The sequence below is a fragment of the Melanostigma gelatinosum genome (assembly GCF_949748355.1).
Source record: "Melanostigma gelatinosum genome assembly, chromosome: 20".
NCBI classification, from domain to species: Eukaryota; Metazoa; Chordata; class Actinopteri; order Perciformes; family Zoarcidae; genus Melanostigma; species Melanostigma gelatinosum.
Window position 1 is genome coordinate 21,708,766 of NC_136653.1, and position 8,376 is coordinate 21,717,141.

Here is an 8,376-nt window from a genome sequence, read left to right on the forward strand (position 1 = left end):
GTGCACTTACAAGAATAATAAAAAGATGTTTGCACTGGAAATCAAAAACACACAACTCTTCTTTCATAGAACTTAAAATAAAAGACAAACACAACTACAGATGAAGTTTTCATCTGGTTACGTCGCGACGAGTGATTAGCGCCTTAGATGACACCAAGGAGAGCTGCTGGCATGTGTGTGAGTATTCTGACATACACGCACCGTGGGAATATTGTACATGTGTACATGTTATATACCGGATTAAACAGCAACGTCTGGTCACTTTTTACACACTCCAAACACAACTATATACCAATATAGGCAACTATAAAATGTGGCATAAAAGCACGAATTTCTGGGCAAAAATCTGCGTAATATTTACTGCATATCGATTTTGGATCACGAAGCTAACGGCTACAGAGCTAACCAACACATCGCTTAGCAATAGCATTTGACACAGAACGCATAAATACCTTCGGTTATTCTCTCCGTGGAACCACTAGAAAGCTGTGAGCCACCAACGGCAGCATAACAGTTCCCTTCACCGGAAAACAATATCGCCATCTGTTCACCTTTATGAAGATTTCACAAAAATAACGTCGAAAATTATCCGGTTCAAAGCTACAATCATTGTTGGCAAAAACATCCGGTCTGATTCTCATCTGTTTCCTGTAGAAGGGGGTCAATCTAACTTGCTGGACCCGGGGGTGTGTGGTCAGACTTTTGGCGAATGGAATTTTACGCTCGGGGATGCCGGCACTCTTTGCCTCTTTACTCCCTGAAAAATTCTGTCAATCAACACCTGCTTCGACACGGCCTTCCTGAGACTCTGACGCGCCGAAGGCGGGCTCATTGACTGAAATCCACCGATGATAGGCTGAGCTAGAGCCCCATACACACACAGCAACTGAGAAAATCCTATGGATGACAGCCAGAAACGGGCTCTGAGAGGACCCTGGCTCTCAAAATGATTCCAAACGGCTGTATTTGGATGTATTGAATAATATGAGTGATAAAAAAAGTGAAATATATAGTTATATAGTTTATAAAAGTACAATGTAAGAGCTGCAACAGCTGGTTCCAAAATGACGACCTCGCGTGACCTCTCTGTACTAAAGCCTCTTATTCTTCACTGTATCCGAACCAAACGTTATTCTAGCACTACTGATCGGCTGTGATATGATTTGGGAGAGTTTTTAGGCTCTCAGCTGCATTATTTCAAAAACAATATCAATAAAAGTGCTTTTTTTCAGGAGAACCTGAATATTTTCAATTTGTGCTGTGTAATGTCTTCATGTCCTATATTAACCAGCAACATATACACAATATTACCCACTGAACAATCTCACAAGTGTCATAACTGATTGTAGCATCAAAAATTATAAAAAATAGAACTTATCGTTACAGAATTTCTATGTGTATGGGTATGCCATTTTCAAGCAGAGGCCTGAAAATAGGGCTGGAGTTTAAGAGGTTTTAACTGAGTAGTTTAGTTGTCTCAACCTAACCGAGTAGTTTAGTTGTCTCAACCTAACTGAGTAGTTTAGTTGTCTCAACCTAACTGAGTCGTTTAGTTGTCTCAACCTAACTGAGTAGTTTAGTTGTCTCAACCTAACCGAGTAGTTTAGTTGTCTCAACCTAACCGAGTAGTTTAGTTGTCTCAACCTAACTGAGTAGTTTAGTTGTCTCAACCTAACCGAGTCGTTTAGTTGTCTCAACCTAACCTAGTAGTTTAGTTGTCTCAACCTAACTGAGTAGTTTAGTTGTCTCAACCTAACCGAGTAGTTTAGTTGTCTCAACCTAACTGAGTAGTTTAGTTGTCTCAACCTAACTGAGTCGTTTAGTTGTCTCAACCTAACCGAGTAGTTTAGTTGTCTCAACCTAACCGAGTAGTTTAGTTGTCTCAACCTAACCGAGTAGTTTAGTTGTCTCAACCTAACTGAGTCGTTTAGTTGTCTCAACCTAACTGAGTAGTTTAGTTGTCTCAACCTAACCGAGTAGTTTAGTTGTCTCAACCTAACCGAGTCGTTTAGTTGTCTCAACCTAACCGAGTCGTTTAGTTGTCTCAACCTAACCGAGTCGTTTAGTTGTCTCAACCTAACCGAGTCGTTTAGTTGTCTCAACCTAACCGAGTCGTTTAGTTGTCTCAACCTAACCGAGTCGTTTAGTTGTCTCAACCTAACCGAGTCGTTTAGTTACTAGCTCTCCTGTTGGTTTAAACACTGATTGGTTGTTCACAATGAAACATCAGAGATCAGAGACGAGAAACACATGCTCTACTGAATATCGTCAGTTAAACTTTATTCCTCACTGTGATGTTAAACTGTAATCTGAGGATCAACTACGCTCCGTTTCTGGATGTGGATGCAGATGTGGAAGCAGCACCAATGTTTCCTCTTAAAATGAGACACGTCCATCGCTCTCCATTTTGATGGTGAAGCCTTCTAAATGGAGGACAAACAGAATGTCCTCACAAGTACAGCAAACACGAGTGTGCGAGAGCGAGCGAGTCATGCTGTAGGTTCAGCTGAGGAGATCCGTCCTCACATGGTACCGTGTGTGTGTGTGTGTGTGTGTTTAGACTGATCAAAAGAAGCTGCTTTGATGTTCAAACGTAAACACACACACACAGCATGTGACTGTGTTCACTGTATTCCAGATATTTTGTTTGTGTGAAATAATTGGCTCCCAAAAGGAATAAAACAGGGAAACAAATTGTACAACAGCAGAGAGAGTGTGTGTGTGTGTGTGTGTGTGTGTGTGTGTGTGTGTGTGTGTGTGTGTGTGTGTGTGTGTGTGTGTGTGTGTGTGTGTGTGTGTGTGTGTGTGTGTGTGTGTGTGTGTGTGTGTGTGTGTGTGTGTGTGTGTGTGTGTGCCGTTAATTACCTCCATCGGCTGGCGGATGAAAATGTGCGTCTGGATTTCATGTGAACCATTCAGACCTGGCAACCCGCCGTCTGCCGCTGATTGAAGGGTTTGGTTGTGAAATGAGAGGATGAGTGACGGATCCAGATCTAATGAAGCTCTTTGTACAAAGACACATAAATGAGACTCCTCATCCTCACGTACTTTGATGTGTCTGAGACGTCTATCGGCTCCTTTTCTAAGCTTCAATGTCGGCAGTAAAGAAATAGAGGGTTGTCTGGCAACCGCATGTTGACTGTTCGATCCTTGGCTGGGACGTGTCATGTGTCAAAGTGTCCCTGAGCAAATGCAGAGACAAATTAAGTATAAGTATAATAAAAACTACTGCGCTGGTCGATAAGATGCAGTCATTCTAGAGTAGGATGCTACGTTAACTTAGAGGCCGATCTCATTGACTCATACTCGTCTTGTCTCACGGGTCTTTTGACTCGTACTCGTCTTGTCTCACGGGTCTTTTGACTCGTACTCGTCTTGTCTCACGGGTCTTTTGACAAAGAATCTAACATTTCATTCACACAGTTGTAATGAGTTTAACTTCCGTCTCAGTTCAGGTTCGTCCCCTGACAGCTGGACAGCATCACTTCTTTCAACTGTTAACGTGTTCCTCTGCTGTCGTCCTCAGTTCAGGCCGTCCTTCAGCCGTCTGCCGTTCGTCCTGCCGAGTCCATCACACCTCAGCTCATGACATTACAACCAAAGTGAGAGAGAGAGAATGAGAGGGACATTCTGGATGCCTAGCAACAACCACTCTCTGCCTTCTCCCCCTGAGTCTCACACACACACACACACACACACACACACACACACACGCCTGAACTCCGTCCACAGAGGCAGAGATGGCACACCAGCCCGGTCGGCAGCCTGCAGCCTTTAGAGTCCACCGCTAATTTGGTCGATTAGGACCCAGTTAATTCTGTCAATTAAACCCCGTCGTCATTTGTCCAATTAAGTCTTCTGCGAATTGATCATCTCGGGGGCAGAGTGGAGCGGAGGTAGAGTGTTAATTAGGTGGATGTCATCCGCCAAACACTCACATTAACTCACATACAGACACACAGAAGAGGAAAGGGGACAATCTTCCAGAGCACGAGGAGGTTAATTGAAACGGCTCGTGAAGGAATTAACTGATTACTGCAGAATGAAGAGCGCTCGACTGACAGCTGCACAAGGTGTGACTTTTGTTTGTGTCTGCCTGTGTGTGTGTGTGTGTGTGTGTGTGTGTGTGTGTGTGTGTGTGTGTGTGTGTGTGTGTGTGTGTGTGTGTGTGTCCATGCTGAAGTTTAGAGCTCTTCAGTTCCGTCTCACCCAGATTTTTATTCGACGGACCAAACTGCAGCGATTCAAAGATGCTGGAAAGGCACATTGAGAATCTACAGATAATTGTAATGCCTGGACGTGTGTGTGTGCGGGCGGGCGGAGGAAGTTATACGCTTTCTACATCTGGGGGCAAACTTTGTGTGCGAGAGTGTGTGAAAGCATGTGAATATTACATCCCCGGGCAAGTTAAGTGTGTGTGTGTGTGTGTTTGTCTCCGTCAGCAGTGCTTTAAGAAAAATGCATGCATTAGTTATCAGCTCAGCTCTGATTTTCTTGTTTCTGCTCACAGCTCCGACTGATGCAACATCGCCAACACAGCACTCTTCAGTGTGTGTGTGTGTCGTCTGAATGGTTTTCATGTCGTGCAGCGCCAAAATAATTGATACATTGAGTAGTTTTTTTGTGTTCCTCTGCAACAACAGAAACGTCTGAAGGATTTTGTTCGTCGTTCTTCTGGACTGATTGTGTCTTTGTCTCCTGAAGATGAGTTTGTGTTGGGCTTCATGTAAACACATCGGAATGAGATCAGTCCTCAGCGGGTGTAAAAGTAATCCGTAACCCTGACCTCATTCTGAAAACCCAACAAGTGGAAAGGTCACCTGACTCAGGACACAAACCCTCCGTCTAAACAGAGCGTCAACAGAGCACCAACAGAGCGCCAACAGAGCGCCAACAGAGCGCCAACAGAGCGCCAACAGACATCAAACAGAGCGCCAACAGAGCGCCAACAGAGTGCCAACAGACCGCCAACAGAGTGCCAACAGACCTCAAACAGAGCGCCAACAGAGCGCCAACAGACCTCCAACAGAGCGCCAACAGACCGCCAACAGACCGCCAACAGACCGTCAACAGAGCGCCAACAGAGCGCCAGCAGAGCGCCAGCAGAGCGCCAACAGATCGCCAACAGACCTCCAACAGAGCGCCAACAGACCTCCAACAGAGCGCCAACAGAGCGCCAACAGAGCGCCAACAGAGCGCCAACAGACCTCCAACAGAGCGCCAACAGACCTCCAACAGAGCGCCAACAGAGCGCCAACAGAGCGCCAACAGACCTCCAACAGACCGCCAACAGACCTCCAACAGAGCACCAACAGAGCGCCAACAGAGCGCCAACAGAGCGCCAACAGAGGCAAGGCAAGGCAAGGCAAGTTTATTTGTATAGCACATTTCAACAACAAGGTAATTCAAAGTGCTTCACATAAAACCATTAAAAGCATCAAAACATAAGGCAAAAGAAAAGGAGATTTAAAAACAATTAAAGAAACAGTGTAAGAAATAAAATTCAGTAGTAAAAAGTAAAGGAGATTTAAAACATACATTGAAACAACAATCGATGTCTCCCTGAGACATTGCGCTGCACGCAATCAACCATACACTGCCGCCATTCTGCAATTACTCGCACACAAACCACGTCTGGAAAAGATCTCTGCCGATCTGCGTCTCATAGTGTACGCCTTGCACGAACTCGGTCCCGGAGGAAATGGCGATATATTGTGCAGTCCTTTTAAAACCATTAAAAGCATCAAAACATAAGGCAAAAGAAAAGGAGATTTAACAGCAATTAAGAACAGTGTAAGAAATAAAATACAGTAGTAAAATTGATTAATTGATTATTGATTAATTGATTAATATATGAATTGAATGTGGTTCAATTAAAGGCAGCAGCAAACAGAAAGGTCTTCAATCTTGATTTAAATGAGCTGAGGGTCTCAGCAGACCTGCAGCTTTCTGGGACTTTGTTCCAGATATGTGGAGCAGAAAAACTGAACGCTGCTTCTCCATGTTTAGTTCTGACTCTGGGAACAGAAAGTAGACCGGTCCCAGACGACCTGAGGGGTCGGGATGGTTCGTAAGGTAGCAGCAGATCAGAGATGTATTTTGGCCCTAAACCATTCAGTGCTTTGTAAACCAACAGCAGCATTTTAAAGTCAATTCTTTGTTGGACAGGAAGCCAGTGCAAAGACCTCAGAACTGGAGTGATGTGATCCACCCTCCTGGTCTTAGTGAGGACTCGAGCTGCAGCGTTCTGAATCAGCTGCAGCTTTCTGACGGACTTTTTACAGAGACCTGTAAACACACCGTTACAGTAGTCCAGTCTGCTGAAGATAAATGCGTGGACAAGTTTTACACATCCTGTTGAGACATAAGTCCTCTAATCCTTGATATGTTCTTCAGGTGATAGGAGGCTGATTTTGTAATTGTCTTGATATGGCTGTTCAGGTTGAGGTCTGAATCCATAACTACACCTAGATTTCTGGCTTGGTTTGTGGGTTTTAACATCAGTGACTGAAGCTGAGCGGTGATTTTCAATTGTTCGTCCTTGGTACCAAAAACAATTACTTCTGTTTTATCTTTGTTTAATTGAAGAAAATTCTGGTACATCCAGTTGTTGATTTGTTCAATGCAGTTACCCAGCCCTGTATGGGATTATAGTCCCCTGGTGACATAGTTATGTAGATTTGTGTGTCGTCTGCATAATTATGATAACACACTTTGTTGTTTTCCATAATCTGAGCTAGTGGAAGCATGTAGATGTTGAACAGAAGAGGCCCCAGTATTGAACCTTGGGGAACACCACATGTCATTTTAGTCAGCTCTGATGTGTAATCAGCTACAGACACAAAGTATTCTCGGCCCTTCAAGTAGGATTCAAACCAGTTAAGTGCTGTGCCAGAGAGTCCCACCCAGATGTTTAGTCTTTCTAGGAGTATGGCATGGTCGACCGTGTCGAATGCAGCACTGAGATCCAGTAACACTGAGACTGAACTTCTGCCATTGTCTATGTTTAAGTGGATGTCGTTGAAAACCTTAACAAGAGCAGTTTCAGTGCTGTGGTGCTGTCGAAAGTCACAAACAGACAATAAGACCACAAAGAGACAATAAGACCACAGAGAGACAATAAGACCACAAAGAGACAATAAGACCACAGAGAGACAATAAGACCACAAACAGACAATAAGACCACAAAGAGACAATAAGACCACAAACAGACAATAAGACCACAAAGAGACAATCAGACCACAGAGAGACAAAACAACCACTAAGAGACAATAAGACCACAGAGAGACAAAACAACCACTAAGAGACAATAAGACCACAGAGAGACAATAAGACCACAAAGAGACAATAAGACCACAGAGAGACAATAAGACCACAAAGAGACAATAAGACCACAAAGAGACAATAAGACCACAATGAGACAATCAGACCACAGAGAGACAATAAGACCACAGAGAGACAATAAGACCACAAAGAGACAATCAGACCACAGAGAGACAAAACAACCACTAAGAGACAAAAAGACCACAGAGAGACAAAACAACCACAAAGAGACAATAAGACCACAGAGACAAAACAACCACAAAGAGACAATAAGACCACAGAGAGACAAAACAACCACAAAGAGACGATAAGACCAGAGACAAAACAACCACAAAGAGACAATAAGACCACAGAGAGACAATAAGACCACAAAGAGACAATAAGACCACAAAGAGACAATAAGACCACAGAGAGACAATAAGACCACAGAGAGACAATAAGACCACAGAGACAAAACAACCACAAAGAGACAATAAGACCACAAAGAGACAATAAGACCACAAAGAGACAATAAGACCACAGAGAGACAATAAGACCACAGAGAGACAATAAGACCACAGAGAGACAATAAGACCACAGAGACAAAACAACCACAAAGAGACAATAAGACCACAAAGAGACAATAAGACCACAGAGAGACAATAAGACCACAGAGACAAAACAACCACAAAGAGACAATAATACCACAAAGAGACAATAAGACCACAAAGAGACAATAAGACCACAGAGAGACAATAAGACCACAGAGAGACAATAAGACCACAAAGAGACAATAAGACCACAGAGACAAAACAACCACAAAGAGACAATAAGACCACAGAGAGACAAAACAACCACAACGATGCAAACCAACCACAAAGACACAGAGATCCCTTTAGTTGTTGATCACCACAAGAACCAGAACTTTAAACTGAAGGTGTTTTATTTTTATTTTGAAACAGGAAGCAGGTGAACCCGAGCTGGTCCGTGCAGACTTGACTCATCATCCTGCTGCTTGTCCCCAGCAGCCCCGACGAGAGAGAGAGAGCGAGAGAGAGAGACAGAGAGAGAGAG